Here is a 17741-nt window from a genome sequence, read left to right on the forward strand (position 1 = left end):
GATTTCTAAACCTGGTTGTACCTGAGCTCCAGACAAACCCATTTCCCTATCCTGTCTGCACTTACTATTATGATGAAAGGAGAGTGGCTTTAAGTGAACAAAATCGTATTTTAAAATTCTGAAACAAGGATTAAGTATGAAAACACTTTACCCATAAAGATAGCACAGCAACAACAGATCATGGAGAATTAAACTGAAATTATATCAGATACAGTGTGATTTCATTCTGATACCCTATCAGAAAATACGGAGTTTTGCTTGAAGTGGCTAATAATTCCGGACAGCACCTTCAATAACCTCCCTGGGAAATTTGGAAACTCTGCCCCAGGAAGTAACAAATCCCAGGTAACAGCATTTCTGAAGTAGTTGTTCAGGGCCATCTCAGGCATCTGATGTGAACCACCAGTCTCCAGTCACCTGGAACTCATACTCGTCACCATGACAAATGCTACAAGTTCCTGAACCATAATCCTTCCAGTTAGCTCTCTGTAAATTCTTGATAGGAATGAAAAGGCATTTTAGTTTGACCTAGATATTTCTAAACTACATCAGAACAAAGCTAACACACTTGACTAAAAAGAAATTATTTTAAATTAAGCATATAAATGAATAGGGAAGGCTAAAGTGCTTGTATATTTTTGTAACAAAGGCCAATATAATATGTTAGAGAGATGTGCCAAATTTTACATGGTCACTTCCATCATACTCATGAGTTTGGAATTTGTCTTTTTTAATGCACAAACATGGTTCACCACAAAAGAGTGGAAAATTCACAAATGCAATTTATCTTACAAAAAAACCACAATCACACCAGACTGAACAAGGTTAGCCTTGGAAGGAAGAAGAAATAGATGACAGCAGGGGAGGATTCATCTGATCAAATGTAGACTCCTACAGTGCAAATCTGATCTAGCCAGCTGGATTACCCTTCTTGCTAGTGGAGAAAAACAAGTACACATAGGGTGTTATTCCTCACATCATATTTAGGATAGGTCAGATTAATTATGCCCCGCAGTGCCTTTGTCTTTCTAAAGACTGTAAATGGAGCCTAGGAAAAGTAGTTTGAATATAGAAGCTAGATTGCAGACTTGTAAAGTGATGTGAGATGAATTCCACTCTTAATAACCAATTAGAAGTTATGCAGAAAAAGGGAGCTAAAAAAAAACCCAACCTAGTTAAGCAAGAAGACCATCATTTTTCTTGTCAAGTTTTCCAAGGAAACATTTGTCAAAAACATAAACCAGAAAAAAAGCAAAATTTTTTCCTGGTAAGATTTTTTAAAATAAAATTTGCAAAAAAAACTATTTCAATTGAATTTTCATTACTCTTCAGATTTAAGCATTTATTAAGTTGTCTTTTCCTCTCTTTCACCAAGTGGTTCCAATGGAGATAAAAAAAGTGAAGATTTGGTACTAATGAGAGGCTAAAAGTACAGCTATAGACTCAACTCCATCATGGTGTGTCTTTGTTGACTTCAGTAGAATTCCACAAAATGAATTTGACCTTGGATGTTTTCAATCAGTGTGTTCCAAATGAGAAAAAATTGTTGTTAGTAAAGACCAAAGAGGGAAATAAATCAAAGACACAAAGGGCAGCCAGTCGTCCAATTCTCTCTGATGCTCAGTGGGAATTGGGTGCTTAACAGCCCTTAGTATCCTTGAAAATCTCCTCTTGGGATTTGAAAATGAAAAGAGAAATGGGTGACCTTGTTTACCTTCCAAAAATTGCTTGGTGAGAAGTTAGATACTTCTGTTGTTTTGGGGAGGGGGAAAACGAAAGAGAGGCAGAAACACTGAATAATTTTTTATAAATAAAATTTTACTACAGTGGATCATTCCAGCAAGAAACTGGGGGGAAGGGATGTCATTTGTTTGTTTCAGTTTTCAAAATGTGTGTTTGAATCAGTTTGCTTTCCCTTGTAAAAGGGAAAGGTAATAAAAAAACCCCATGTCTAGATCAAAACAGTTCGTGTTTGGAAGGGAGCATGTAAGATTGCTGCAACAATGACAGTCATAGCTCTTAAAAAAATGCAAGTATGGGAAGCACATACTTTTGCAAGATTATATAGGTATTAATTAACTCAAAGAGCCAATCAGTCTAGAGAGCTGTCTCTATCCCTTCTCATACATACATTAGATTCCCTGTCTCTTTTCATCAACCAAATTGAAATTAAAACAACATGTGTATATCATTTTCCTTCACACGTGGTGTGGGGGGTAGGAGAGCAGAGTCATTAATATATATGGACAAAAGTTTAAGATTAAAACATGAATCTCATTCCAGTTGTGACGATAAATAGGGGTTGAAATGAATTCAGGTCTCTGGACCACTTTGCCTTAACCCAACCATCCATACAGCAAATTACCTGGAATGATTAGATTGCAGAATTGTACCCATGGGCCCCTTACCCATTAAGCACGGGGTGCTAGAAACTCTGTCACTGCTTCAACAGAAATGAAAAGGGCAGCTAACATTATACAGGATGTTTCTGTTCTGCAGCAAGTGCCAGGAAGGCAGCAGCTTCTAATCCCTGCTAGGGAGTTCCCCTGCCCTTCCTCTTTTTTACATGCATTTGATTGAAAGCTTTTTACTCATTCCTTGCACAAAAAGGAAGGTAAACACAGCTGTAGGATTTTAATGGCCTGAAGATAAGTGCACATATTTTTGTTGTTTTGGTATTGCAGGCTGTTGACTGAATTTCAAAGAAAGCAGTAACAACAGAACAGTGAGGGATTGTACTGACTCAGGAGATGCATTAATATTCAGGCCATTCTACCAAATATGCTTGGGAATATTGTCAAGTATAATAAATTCACCACAAACTCCTGAACTGCTATACATTGCAGGCTACTATAGGCAGCTGGTGAAATCTAAGGTAACTGACCAAAAGCATGAATACGTGCTTTATAAATGATTCAGGCCTCAAGCTCCCTTTGACTAAGTGAGAATATGCAGCCAGGTATAAAATGAATAGAGGGGCAATGGCCTTTGTTAAAACAATATAAATGAACACAAGCATGACATGGTTATAGCATGTGACTGTACTCGGAGCATGCTGTACATATCTGATGTCATTACTTGTATTAAGTTCATTGTGTGAATGCTGACAAAGAAGAAAAGGAATTATTTAAGGTCTGTGAGTCCATTCTGTTTTAAAGATCATTTAGCTCCACGCAGTCCAGTTACAGCTTGCAATGAACATTTGTATTTCTGGGTGGTAGAAAACTAAACTCAACACCATACAGACAGTTAGAGATGCTCTGAGAATGTGTCTGTCCACTCAAAAAATAATGGCTACCAGAATAAGCAGTATAGAAGGCTGAAGCAGAACTGAGCCATAATTCTCTACACATATGTGCATATACCTAGTGTACACAAATTGTCTCTCAGTATGAGAGTTTGCTATACATATCTACTTTTCTCTTACAGATGCGAAACAAAGGATTTTTACTACAGTCACTATGCATCTAGAATGATTCTGAATCATTACTACTTTATCCAGGCTCTTTGCAACTCAGTATCCAAAAAATAGCCCTTTGCTGAAATTTTCTACAGTTACATGAGCAAAAATCTTTTTCACATTAGATTCTCCTTTTCCTACTGGAATTACATTTCAGAAATGCTACTTGACTCCCAAAAATAATGGATCCTTAAACATGCAGGAAAACATCTCTACTTTCCTGGGAAGCATTCAGGTCTATGAGAGATCCTCAAATTGTAGCAAAATGAGCAAAATGAGGTGAAAGCCTAATAGAGGTTGAATTTTACTGTTTTGATCTGATCGTTGTTAATCCTCAAGTCCAAACTCCTAGTCAGAAGGACCAAAAAAAAATTTACAAAAAGGAATAAACAATGGGAGATTCATTGCACAAGACAAATTATTAAAAACTAGATAGGTGACTCTTTTTACATTACACAGCTCATCATTTAAATACAATATAAAAAAACATTTACACTTTCTAATCTGAGGGAAAGTGTGCCTTCTGGTTACTACAATTTTATATGTGGTACCATAAAGAGATCACCTATCCTGAAAAAAAATGAATTTAAGATGGTTGCTCACTCAGGGATTACCTACAGTTTTACTGACAATATCACTTGCCCATACACAGCCACTTCCATATATTGGTCTGGTAAAATAATATACATAGCAAGCAGAGCATAGACCACGGCAGTGAATAACTGAGTAAACTTCCATTTCAGTTACAGTCAAACTGTAGTATTCACTGTCTGTTATATTTGTTTAATCTGCACATAGCATTATTGCAAATTTGTAGATTAATGGAGAACCACTCATACGAATGATCAGCCATATTTATACATACACAATCAAAAAATCATTTAGATTGGAAAAGCACTCTAAGATCACTGAGTCCAACCGTTAACCCAGCACTGCCAAATTCACCACTAAACCATGTCCTAAGTACCACATCTACATGTCTTTTAAACACCTCCAGGGATGGTGACTCAGCTGATTCCCTGGGCAGACTGTTCCAATGCCTGTCCACTCCTTCAGCGAAGAAATTTTTCTTAATATCCAATCTATATCTCCCCTGCCACAATTTTAGGCCATTTCCTCACTTATTACTTATGAGAAGACACTGGCCCTGATCTTGCTACAACCTCCTTTCAGGTCATTGTAGAGAGAAAGTCCCCTCTGAGCCTTTTCTCCAGGCTAAACACCCCCAGCTCCCTCAGTCTCTCCTCACATGATTTACTCTCTGGACCTTTCCCAAGCTCCATTGCCCTTCTCTGGACTCATTCCAGCAATTCATTGTCTTTCTTGTAGTGAGAGGTCCAAAACTGAGCACAAGATTCAAGGTGAGGCCTCAGCAGTGCCGAGTATGGGGTGATAATCACTGCGCTGGTCCTGCTGGCCACACTATTGCTGATACAAGCCAGGATGCCACTGGTCTTCTTGGTCACCTGGGCACACATTGGCCTGCGTTCAACCAGCTGTTGACCAGCATCCCCAGGTCCTTTTCCACTGGGTAGCTTAATATAACTCTTAAATTCAGTGCCTGCGTCTCTACTTAAATCAGATGTCTCTGCATTCATGCATTCTGCACATACAATTGGACAAAGAGAAAGGTAAGAAAAAAAGCAGGTTTAAAATGCGATGAGATAAAGCATTTTAAACCTAAGCCCAGCATTTCAGGACTGAATCATTCTAGTGTATTTAATTACAGGGAACACTGGAAGCAGTATCTAATTAGCTGAGCACTTGCAGCCTCAAATTTCTCATGGTGTTTTCAGGAAAATATTTCACAAATATCCATCATTGCCTGCATGGGCTGTAAACAGAAGAAAAAAAATCAAGCACAGAAATTCAAGTACTTTCAAAACAATAATCCTTGTGTACAATATTTTCAAACAATTTGGAATGAGAAGATAAATCCTTATGCTGTGAAACAAAATCTTCATGAAAATCTTAACTGCAGTCTTATGGCTGCTTCAGCACAAGAATCAGAACCCAGAAAAAACTAGATGAACCAACCCCTGATTCTTAGACTATTTTTGCAGCCCTGGCTCAGTTCTCTAGAATAAGACAGCTGCATTTACAAGAAATTCTCTCTTTGTCTGGCATACTCTCTTTCCTCCAAATCTTGAATGCTTTGAAACATGAAATCCATAATCAGATTAATTACACAAAATGAATCAGGTACATTGGTTTTCCAGTGGTGTCATGGTGACATGACAGCAGGAATTCCCAAATTCCACAGACATGAATAATCCAACAGCCTGTATTCCTAGTGTTATTCTTGATATGGATTTCACCATTAAACTCAGACAAGTGACTGTAATATAAATAGGAAAACTTGACTGGAAACACATCAGGGCCTTGGAGAGAAATTGGATTTTGACCCAAATTTTATGTCTGGTACCAATCTACACTGGGCTAAGTCAAATCACGACCTGACATTTGGGCAACTTCCCAGCTGGCTTTTACAGTGACAGTTCTGGCTCACCCTTAATGCTTTCTCTAGTTTTGGAGATACAAGATAGGGGTTGAGGGTTCTAGTTTTCAATAATATTCTCTATTTCAGGCCCAGACAAACAGAACTAAATTTAGTTAGAGCTATGCAGAAAAGTCTTTCTCTTCCAAGTATATTCTAACGTAAAGAAACATTGGAGATAATATCTTACTAATTTGAATATTATTTAACTGAAATTCCTTACACTTTACTGTAAAGACATAGCTAGCAGTATTATCTTTGCTAATGAGATGGCTTCCTGAGAGTTTGATACACAAAAGATTAGAAACACCTATTGCATTTATATCAGTGCATGAATGACAAGTAATGACAGTTAAAGAATCTTTAATAATAATCATGATAACTTCCTCTGGAAAACACTCCTGTAACTTTAATTGATTTACAGTATTTTGTTAAAAGAGATGGAAGTTCTTATGAACAAAATGAATATGTCTTATTATTCTGAGTTTTAAAGGACCTACAGTTTGCTCTGAAGAGATCTTATAAATCTATGAAAGAGTTTATAAGCAGAATTTTTATTACAGTTTATATATTTGCAAAGATTAAGGTGTACAGTAACTACTTTATTTACCAAGTCTTATACTAGAGGGGCAAACATAATAATAGCAATTAAAATGGAAAACAGCAGGAACAGAGCACAGCAGTCTGGTTACAATGGAATTCCTGCTGGTAGGACAACAGGAACACATCAAACAAGAAGCCGTACTGAAGAGAAAAGGAGCCAGCAAAAATAATGAGCTTTTAAATTATAAACAGAAATGGACAACCTTCTCTTTAAACAATGTAAAAAAGGTGAATATAAAATTCAGTTACATGAAATAGGCAGAAAGCCACTATGAATAGAAACACTGTAGACAAGTTATTACAGAATGAGGGTTGTTTGCTGCATGGTTGTCAGTGAAAATGTATTGCTCTTATATTCCTTTCAAAATTAAAATGCTGCATCTGGGGACAGCTGTTGACTGATAAGGAAGGACTGCCTGGATTTCACTGACATTATTTCTCTGCAACAGCATGTAGAAATTAATTTAGTTAAAGGGAAGACATGAAAATAAAACTGAAATAGAATGCATTTAAAAATGCCTCTTTTTCAAAACCTAGATTTTATTATTATTATTGTCATTGTTGTTGTTGTTATTATTATTATTATTTAGTTTTTATTTCCCTTCAATTTCTGGTGCTGAAATATGTTTCTTTCAGATGATTCCCTCCTGTCTGCAAATCCAAATAACTGAGATGTAATGACAGTTGTGAGCATTAGGAAGAGTGTTCTATACATGTTTTGATTGAAGATTTTACATTCTGTATCCTATTTTTAAAGGCTTTATATTAGTTTAGTGAATATCAACCAATACAAGATTTGTCTGGAAATGGACCAATAGCCACACCTTTGCTGTCATTTGTGCACAATGCCTAGGGATTTAATGGAATAGAATACCTGCTTTATATAAAAATACTCATTTTAAAACAAAATGAGATTGGGCTTTTTTTTTTGCCACCTAGAATCAGAAAGGAAACCATAAACAAGCAATTCCCAAATGTTACATTGGATGATGGTTCTCATACATCCATATTTAGGGATATTTTTCCTGGAAAAAAAATTTGCTTTTGTGTTTTTCTCACTGAAATTCAGTATCTCTTGCTTGGAAATAATCTCATTTAATATTTTCTGACATTCTATGGGACTAAAGGTTCATTCCAAACATTCCCAGTGGAAGTCTTAATTATAAGTTGCCATGAAAATTTAAGTTATTGAGATACAGCCCCACAATTTTCCAGTTTTTCTTATACTACAAAAGGTGGTTCTTGTCCTAGAAAAGATGGTTCTTCCAGATGCAGCAAATGCCTGAAAAAATATCCACAGATCAAAAATTTAATATTTTAGAGAGGAGACAGAACATTTTCTCCTGCTCAGGAACGGAGCTCAAAAACATTGCTACTGTGATCCCTAGATCTTCTGATTCTGATGAAATTTTATTGCTGTGACAGTGTCCTACTCAAACACCAGTGTCTAGACTCATATGACACAACATTAATAATTTACCCTTCTATTTATAAAGCTCATCCTCTTTTACAAGTCAAGATGCTCTAAGATAACTACTCAAGATGTTCAGTGTATTTTAAATGAGGTCACAATAACTTTTGATAGCATGACAAAGAAGGCCTTTACAAAGCTTCCAAACGGCAAAGAAATTTAAAAAGCATTAAGTTTGCAAAAGGAAGCACTCACAACAAAAGTATCAGATAACCTTAACTCTGCCTTTTCTGTATGTGAGTGCTGTCTTTCGTGGTACATAACTACCTATTCTTCTTACTAAAACAAAAGTCTCGTGCTTTCTCACTCAGGGCCAGGGTGTACTGTGCTCAGGGAACACAAGCTGTTCAATACTGCATTTGACCCACATAGTTTATTTCCTGCACACAGCCAAAGCCCTTCTCCAGGTACTTCAGCACAATTCAGTGTTCTTGGCCTTGCTCGTGTCTAGCAGGCAGTGGGACAGTCTGGTCATGAGCCTGCTCGTGTCAGTGAGGATCTTTCTATACATTCCACTGCACTTGTGCTTGACCTGAAGGAGGTGGATGTCCCATGGAAGAGCAGAACATGGTCCTTTAAGCAGGGGTGGTGGCATGACACATAACAATGGGGAACAGCTGAGTATGAAATCATTCCATAGCGAAATTTATTGTTCTTGTCGTATAGGTTTCCAGTGGAAAACAGAGACTCCTCCCTGCCCAACAGAAAAGAAAAAGAATAAACAAAAAGCAGTTTATTGGTTATTTGCTTTGAAAAGAAAAATGTACTGATCTGAGCAAAATACATCTCTCTGAAATAACTCCAAGTCTATATGCACTGTCATGTGTGGCATGTAAAGAAAAGCATTTTTCTCAAAACTTTGTATTTTTATGCATCTACCTTCATATTGAGTCAGAACACAGAAAATCTGGTTCAGAAAAAAAATAGTTTACATGTGCATTATGATGCAGAGGAATAAAAAAATTATTTTCATGAAACTACTGAAAAACAAGTCCCTGAGGCACTTTCAATCCAAATCTCAGCTTTCCCATCTACTACAAAAACACAAGATTGCTTCCCTCTTTTGAAAATTGGGGTCTTTTCAATAAAATGTCCTTCCTATTCTCCCCTTCTACTAACTCTTTCTCTCCTTGGGGATAAAAACATACCAGCTTTTCTTGTTACAGTTCTCAGAGCAAAACCATCTCCCTGGCAGCAACCAAGCAAAAATCTTTTAAGTAAGTGACTCTTAAAAAAGGAGAAAAAAGAGTCTATGAAACTCTGTGAGATCAGTTTGGACTCTTTAAGATAATTCAGAGCTGCCCATCAAGAAGAACAATCCTTGGTTTTTCTCTGCCAGGTGTCTGCATTTCTTCTTTCTCCTGGAATTTGTATAGATGCATGGTAAAGATCAATAGAAAACCAATGCAAGTGAAAAGTTTTTAAAAAATCTGTTTTCAGTTGAAGTTCTGGTCTCACTAACATTACTCACTTCTTTTTGGAGGCTTTTTTTTAATATTAAAATCTTAATCATACAAAGGGATCCTTTTTAAAGGATAGCTGCTCCCAGACAATGCCAGTGAGGAGTTGCTGGTCTGACTTTTTTCAACAATATTCATCACAGGAAAACTTCCATGGTTGTCAGGATGGAATTTATATAAGTCAGGAAAGAAGAGAAACTTGAATAACTGTGTCAGCATTTATCTGTGCAAACAGTGAAATTCACAGTTAAACAAAACAAAGGAAATCTTATTAAAATTTATATTAACTGTGTGGTACTTGAAAAACCATTTTCAAAAGTGAAGTTAAATGTTATTTAATAATTTGAGATAAATGTTCCAAAGAATTAAGTCCTGAAACATACAGAAAATATTTTAAGATAATGCATTAATCACACACAATCAGTGAGGGGTTTGGCTTTGACCGTAACACAACAAGGCTTTGATCTGTGTTTTCCTAGGGCAGACACAAAGTCAAGTTTTGGCAAAAGTCAGTATGTTGCAAAACATGAGACAGCCAACAGAGCATCATTGGTGCTTACTAAATATCTTGCCTATTTATTGTTTCGGAAATCCTACAAATAACAATAGATCAAAACACAGGTCCATGAACCAGTGCAGATATTAGCTGTCTAACTAATATATTCACCGAGCTTTTTTCAAACAGCATCCTTGAGAAAAACACCAAAACCAGATGGGTTTGCTGCTGCTTTCTTAGGCTGGCATTGCGTTCTATTTTCAAAGCTAATGTTTCACAGCCTTTTTCTAAACTAAAAAGCATCTGACTCAGAAAAATGTTCTTTTCTATATAGAGAAAGAAGCAGGCAGGATTGCTTTCCAGTGCACATCTGCGCCTCTCCTGAGAACTCAGGGAATGACTCGTGACTGCAGGAATGAATGATTCCTTAACCAACTGTGCCACCATGAGGCCGGAGAACCCAAGTGCACTAAAATCACACCAGTATTTTTGCAATCAAATGTTTTTAAAGTTAAGAGCCTTCATAAGCACCTATCTTACATATGTTTTAGAAATTTAGAGATTTAAGAATTCATAAAGTCAACCAGAGAGAAAACACTATTTTTATTCTAAATTACTTACAAACGGTTTGCCAAAGCACTGGAATTCACACTGACTTTTTTCTCTTTTTTATTTACCACTATGTATAAGAGTTTCAGAAATTACAGAGTATGAAGAATAATAATAATGGTTTTGAAGATTACATGGATTAGGTATGGCTTCATTAATATGAATTTCTTTCCAGTTCTTGCAAATTAAACTTAAGTAGTTTCAGTGTCTATTAAACGTATCAGTGTCACGTGGGGCCCAGAAAATACCTGTAACTATACTGGCAACCCAAGGGACCCAAACAGAAGTTCACAGTAAACATTTAATACATATTGAAAGCTTTAAGATGAGCACAAAGCACAGCAGCAGTCACGGCTTCTTGGATGAGGCAACCGGAGTGAAGGTCTCAGCTTTCATATCATATCCAAGCAGTTAATGCGTTCCCAAAAAATAGCAACTAGAGTCCTCAGCCTCCTTCCTCTACAAATGGATAAAGATCCACTTTCCAGGAGCACTGCTCTCCCACCAGGTAGGGGCATGTAGTGAGGGTGAAATATGGACAGTGTAGGAAGGAATGAGAGGGAAATGGCAGACAAGAAAGAGGGAGAAACCTTGTTTTCCTATTGTAATTGGGGCCTATTTACCAAAAATTTTAGGAAGTGGGGAGCAGAGAGCAGAACTCATGTCTCCCCTCCCACTCAGATGCTCCCATCACCATGTTATGGATCCATATGTTGAAGATCAACAGAAGACGGCTTCTTTCACCCTCAGCAAATAAGATTCCCTGGTGTGCAGGGTAATCTCTTGTGGGTCTCTTCAACTCAAAAAAATTTGTAAAACCCTTCCATGGAAACTGTACCTCTGAGATGAAGGTGAAGATAAGTAGGAAAGTGAGGAAGGTAGTATGCAGACTCAGGGGCTGGCAGTGTGGCTTGTAGAGTTATTTCCCTTCACTCTGAATCATTAGGGGCACCAAACTGCCACATCCTTAGAGATGATCCAGACACTACATCTGATGTTTTCCCCTTTACTAAACCCCCAGAACATCTGCAAGAAGTGAGGTGAAAATACGTAGAACAAGATTTACCTTACTTCCACTTCAGATCCCATTCTCATTTTTAAAAGCGCAGACAGTAAAAAGACAATAGAAGGAGTACATTCCATACAGATCACAAGAAAGAACATTCAGTTCAAAAAAAAGACAAGGTTACTCAGTGCTGTTGCCTATGTGCAAGTACCTACTTTGGAGACAGTAATTTTTCAGGTTCCATCAACAATATGGACAAAGAGTCTCAATTCAAACCCTAAATGTAGGTAGGAAGTTGCTTTTGAGACACCACAGGATTTCTGAAACACCTACATGATGATGTCAAATACAACACAAATCTCCAGAGAACATGCAGCTGAATCAAAAGGTCTACATGGGACCTACCTTTCAGCAACAGAATCATGCCCTAAATCACAGTAAGTTCTATTGGTATCAAGGACTCATGCAGACAATTACCTATAAAAATGCTGCATTTCAGTCTTCTAGTCCACAACTAGTTGTCATATGTAAGGGTTGAAATGAAACATAAGAAGACCTTGCACACCATCTAGACCATCTAGAGAGCCAGACAGAGGTCTCTATCAGCCCTTTGAGATGCCTTCAGATGCCTCATTTGCATCTTAGGTGCCTCTCCAGAAGATCTGGAGCTTCCACAGATTCTGTCATCACTGCCAGTCCATGCAGATGCCTTGAATTCCTAGTGTGCCTCAGAGCAGTGAATACCTTTGTACAGGTAGCCAAATAAAGATTCTAATAAACTTGATTCAACCCAGTTGAGATAAATGTCTGCCTGTGAAAGCAGCAGCAGCCAAGTTTCCAGAGCAGAGACTGAACTCAAATGTCATCTTCACATAGGATGTAGATATAGCTGAAACATCTCCCTCCCTGAGGGAGGACTCTAACTCTTTCCTGTGGTTTCCAGTCTGGAAGACCTGTGAATCCTTCTTAAAGATTAAAAAAAGTATGAATAGGAATAATGGGCATTTATAGAGCAAACTACTTAGAGGAGACTTATGTTGTAGGTGTCACACCTCTAATTATTTAAATTATTTAAATAAAATAATTTCTTATTTTATTATACACTTAAATTATTTAAGTGTCCACTAACAAAAAGAAATGGAATGTAACTTCCTTAAGCTGTTATAGAGAGAGTGAAATCTTCAACTGCTCTTCCCTCCTGAATAAGAAAGCTGGAGGAGATTTAAGCCAAATATGTGAATCCTAGTCTAACTGCTACCCTAGGGAAACGCTCTGGTGCTGCTTCTCTGCAAATTCTCGACTGACTGGGTTAGCTGATCTCTTGCTCAGGGGCAGCAGGTGTTATGAATCCCATCACAGATACCTGATACCTATTCTGCATCCTAGAAGTAACTTTGGTATCAAGGATGGAACGGTAAAAAACTTTGAATGATGATTCTTAATAGAAACCTTTTTTTTGCCTGTTTTCATTTCCCAAGCTTTTCATTTGCCACAGGACTGGCAAAAGAGAAAGATACAAAACTGCCTAATTAACTTTTAATTTTCTAAATTTTCATATTTCTTAGTAATAAAGTAACAAAGAAAAGAATTTTTAATTTTAACATTATTCATTTAATTTCATCAGTATATTCATTTAATTTCATCAGCTAAAGCACACACTAATTTGAGGGACTGGACAGGGAAACGTAAGTTTCTTCATCGGGAAGGGTAGTGTTGCGGTTTGGAGGATGTTGCAGCAGACTTTACCCTAGAGCTTCTCTACCCAGCCCGGTTCAGCGCCTCAGTGCTCCAAACCCTCTGTCCCAGGGCTGGACACTGCGCTCTCACTGGCCGGGGAGCCATAAGGCTAGCTCTGGTTCGTCTGCTTCCACAACCAGCGGTGATAAAGGAGGCGAGGAGGGTCTATGCGTTGTGTCCATGGAAGATGTTTATTTGCATGGTGCAGCAGAGGCTAACGACCTCCCCGAGGCAGAGATGCCTCGAGGGCGAAGGCCTCACATGCTCAGCACATGTGGAGCATAGACACACGTGGAGCATAGACAGCAAGATGGCGGAGGGTAAGGGGTTTTATAGGGAAACAGAGAGGGGCAGGGACAGCACACAGGCCCAGTGACCTCTGGGACAGGGGAGGTAAGGGGCGGAGTTAGGAGTACAGGAACCAATAGGGGAAACTGAGGGAGTGGCCAGGGCCACGTGGGGTTAGGGTACAGGAACCAATAGGGAAAACTGGGGGCGTGGCTAGGACTGTGTGGAGTAGGGAAGGCAGGACAATAGGTGACAAGTACAGTCGTTAAGAAAGGGGTGTGGGGAACTTGCAGCTATTATCACAATAGGGTAGCATTTTAAATTATGCTCAAAGAAGTTGCTCATTCTATTAATTATTCATGCAATGCTTTGTAACTAAAACCCAGCATACTCACACACATGTACCCACACACAAGGTGTCTGTCTGGAAGTTCTACTTTAAAGAAAAGAGTCAGTATCTTCAAATTTCTCAACTTCTCAAATGTGCCCCTGCCTTCCTCATTCTCTGCTGCCTCATGTTTCTGCAGCTCTTGCTCCTGGGTTGGGGCAACCCCTGGTACCAACACAGGCTATTGGATGAACAGATCAGGAGCTGCCCTGCTGATAAGGACATGAGGGTGCTGGTGGATGAGAGGCTGGACATGAGCTGGCAATGTGCACTCACAGCCCAGAAAGTCAATTGTATCCTGGGCTGCATCCAAAGCAGTGTGGCCAGGAGGGCGAGGGAGGAGATTCTGCCCCTCTGCTCAGCTCTGGTGAGACCCCACCTGCAGTGCTGCATCAGCTCTGGGGTTCCCAGCACAGGGAGGACATGGACTTGTTGGAGTGAGTCCAGACAGGTGGCACTGAAATGATTAGAGGGACCCTTCCCATGAGGAAAGGCTGAGACAAAAGGATGAAAGCCTGGAAAAAAGAAGGCCTCTGGATGACCGAATTGTGGCCTTCCAGTACCTGAAGGGAGCCTACAAGAACGATGAAGAGGGACTTTTTGCAATGGCATGTAGAGACAGGGAGGAGGGGAATGGCTTTAAATTGAGAGTAGGTTTCAAAATTAGGAAGAAATTCTTCAATGTGAGGGTGGTGAGGCACTGGAACAGGTTGCCCAAAGGAGTTGTGGATGCCCCATGCTCATGGGTATTCAAGGCCAGGTTGGATGCACCTCTGAGCAACCTGATCTAGGGAAAAGTTCTTCTTTTTTACTACACAGCTTAAGACAGGACTCAAAAATAGGTTTTTCATTTATAAAAAAATGTCTCAAAAGATCTAGTTGGATCACTTTAACTTCTAGTTCTGAACCCCATGTCATAACAGGGTTAGCAAATACACCACAGCACTATGAAAAGCAATACTTAGATACTAATGGGAGAAAATTAAAGGCAAATCTTATCCTCAGAACTACAGAAAAACCAAAATTATTTTTCAGAAGAAAATAGTTGCATGGCATTCATATGTACCCATCCACTCCTTTGGAATTTTATCATAGCTTTTGCTACATACTAATTTTTTTTCCCAGTTTAGTTGAATATTTCTTCAGTTCTTCAGATTACCTCAGAAAACAACCATTACTTAAGATTACTACCTCATTTAATACATCACATTACCAGAATTCCTGAATAATACAGAGGTAGCCATAGCTTATTTCTCAGTAAGGTGTTTCTTATAACATACTGATCTTGACAGCTCTCCAGACTCGAAGAAAATAAGATTATCAGAATTTGGGAAAGATCAGGAAAATCTATCATATATATTACGACTTTGGTCTTAGTTTTTCTATGAAGGATACTTTTTCTCATGCAGAAGACAGAAATGGATGCAGCATCCTGATGCTAGCATTGTGATGTGTATAGGTACTTTCCTGCTTTGGTATGTTAGAAGCTTATTCATAATTCATAGTCTTTTTTTCCAAGGACATATCATGAAATAGGCTGTAATTAATTCAGCATGAACATTCAGAAATGAAATTATCCAAAGTCAGGAAATGCAAGTAAAAAAAAAAAAGCTAAAAAGCTTTTTTGTTTTCACCTTGATGCAAGTAGGAAAATATATTAGGCCCCAGATTGCTCAGTTTGTTTTTGCACTTAGTTTCATGCAATGTAATTGAAATTCTCATGAGAGAAAGGCAAATGCATTTGGTCCAATGTGTTTTTGAACAGAGTATTGTGAGAAAATTATATGGATACTTAAATGCATCTCCAACTCCTTTATAATGATATAGTTTTCCACATATATCAAATTTCATGCATATTGATTGTCTCCAGACAACTTAGAGAAAGCCAGTTAGATTTAGAATGCTTTATTTTGACTTTGTGCTCCTTTTTAAGATTTGACTCGGCAGACAACAGGCTCTTTGGGAGTCATTACTTCTATGGCAAGATCATCCTAACTTTGACAGCCCATGTGGTCAACTCACATTTTACACAGCCAACATTTTATCATTACAGTATTATATTTTTTATAATGATACATGAATGCATGCACAAACACTCAAAAAAAAAAAAGCAATAATTAGCATTACGAAAAACTGTTTTTATCATTGTGCTGAACTGCTCCAATAGGAGCACGTGAATGAATCCATCTCAGGCAAGGCTACTTCAATCATTCCAAGATTCTGAAGACATAAAAAACCCCTTTATTTTTTCCCTTCAATTCAAAATGGATAAATGTATTTTTTCTGTCTTGTTCTGAAACATCACATTTCTGTGCCAAAACTATCCTTAACATCACCCAGAGTGGACAGCATTTAGCTCTGACTTCAAACCAAGTCATAAAACAAATATTTCATGACTTGCAAGGTGTAGAAATGAGAATTAACAAGACTTTTTTCAGCTTCCAGAAAGAATACAAAGGTTTACAGTCCAAGTCAATATACAGCTATTAGAATTAATTATTGATATGATTAATATTAATGTTACTTATTATGAAGGGCTGTTGGAGTAATTTTTAGATGTCTATAACCATTATGAATTCCACCTTTTGTCCTTCACACCTATTTATAACTAGACCCCTAGCATTCAAATAATCTTATGTAAGAGGCAGAAAATGTTATCTTCAAAAGTTAAAACTAGCTGTGGATTGATTTTCCTGAATACAATGGTATAATATCATCCTAAATCAATTTCCATCTATTTGAGAAGACTGCCCTTTGCATTTTCCAGATTCTGTCTAATTTCACATGAATACGGTATGGTCTTTCAGGGGCTGAAGATCCAAGTATTGCCTTTGATTAACTAACTAGTAAGGTAGTGGAGGTAAATAACCACACATCAGTTACCTTATATTTTCTGCCTCTGTATAAATCTCTTCTTTCTGTCATTTTAATTTACCTTGAAGCAGGTGCCTAATCAGTTAAAAAAGCTTCCTCAGAGTGACTGTGGGTAGATATTATGCAGTGAAACCACTATGCAGGATTGGCTAACTCAGAGTTGTGTTCAAGGTATTACAGGCAGACACAGTCGCCCTTCACCTCCCCATGTGAAATTCCCTTCCATCATCTCATGCAACATAACTTCAAGCACCTTAGGCCTCTAGAAAGTGCCAGGTGCTCTAGATTGATGAGATGTGACTGAATGTCCAGAAGAAAAAATAATTGTCAGAAAAGGAGATAGAAAAAGCAACTACTATGCAAAACCGTTTGTGCCCCAAAACCTTTGTGCCCAAGAAAAATAAGGCAGTGATAGCAGATTTGGTAACTGAACAGTATTTGCCTGCTTGGTTCGTAGAGTTACAAGGGAAAACTAGTTACTAGAAAATGCTATCCACACTTGTAACTTGACATTTGAATAGACAGAAAATAAATATGTATTTCATGCATGTGGTCAAAATGTTGCTCAGATGTTCTACTCTTGGATGGTATGGCTAAAGCACTCCGCCTATACATTCGTAATATTACCTCAGATGCATATTGTTTCCAAATAAGGAATATTTAATATTTAGTAACATACAGTCCTCATCCTAAACAAGTCCTGACAATAAAAAAAATATGACTTTACCTCCCAACTTCACTCCCACACACGCATAAACAAAACACCTCATTCCAAAGGACAAGAAGAAAGACAATTAAAAGTGAAGTTACCCATCAGTATGCATTATTAATATCTCACCTCATGAGGACACA

The 17741-nt window shown here is 37.9% G+C and overlaps 1 protein-coding gene across 1 annotated transcript in view; it reads right to left on the reverse strand.

Annotated features, from left to right (window-relative positions):
• Positions 1-8311: 8311 nt before the first annotated feature.
• Positions 8312-17741, reverse strand: part of LOC146442151 (uncharacterized) — a 34308-nt gene continuing 24878 nt past the window's right edge. Inside the window, exon 5 of the mRNA XM_085049849.1 lies at positions 8312-8725. The gene's annotated coding sequence lies outside the window, so the exon portion shown is untranslated. The remainder of the gene's footprint in view (positions 8726-17741) is intronic.

This window comes from Lichenostomus cassidix, chromosome 2 (genome assembly GCF_008360975.1).
Source record: "Lichenostomus cassidix isolate B80296 chromosome 2, HeHo_3.0, whole genome shotgun sequence".
NCBI lineage: Eukaryota > Metazoa > Chordata > Aves > Passeriformes > Meliphagidae > Lichenostomus > Lichenostomus cassidix.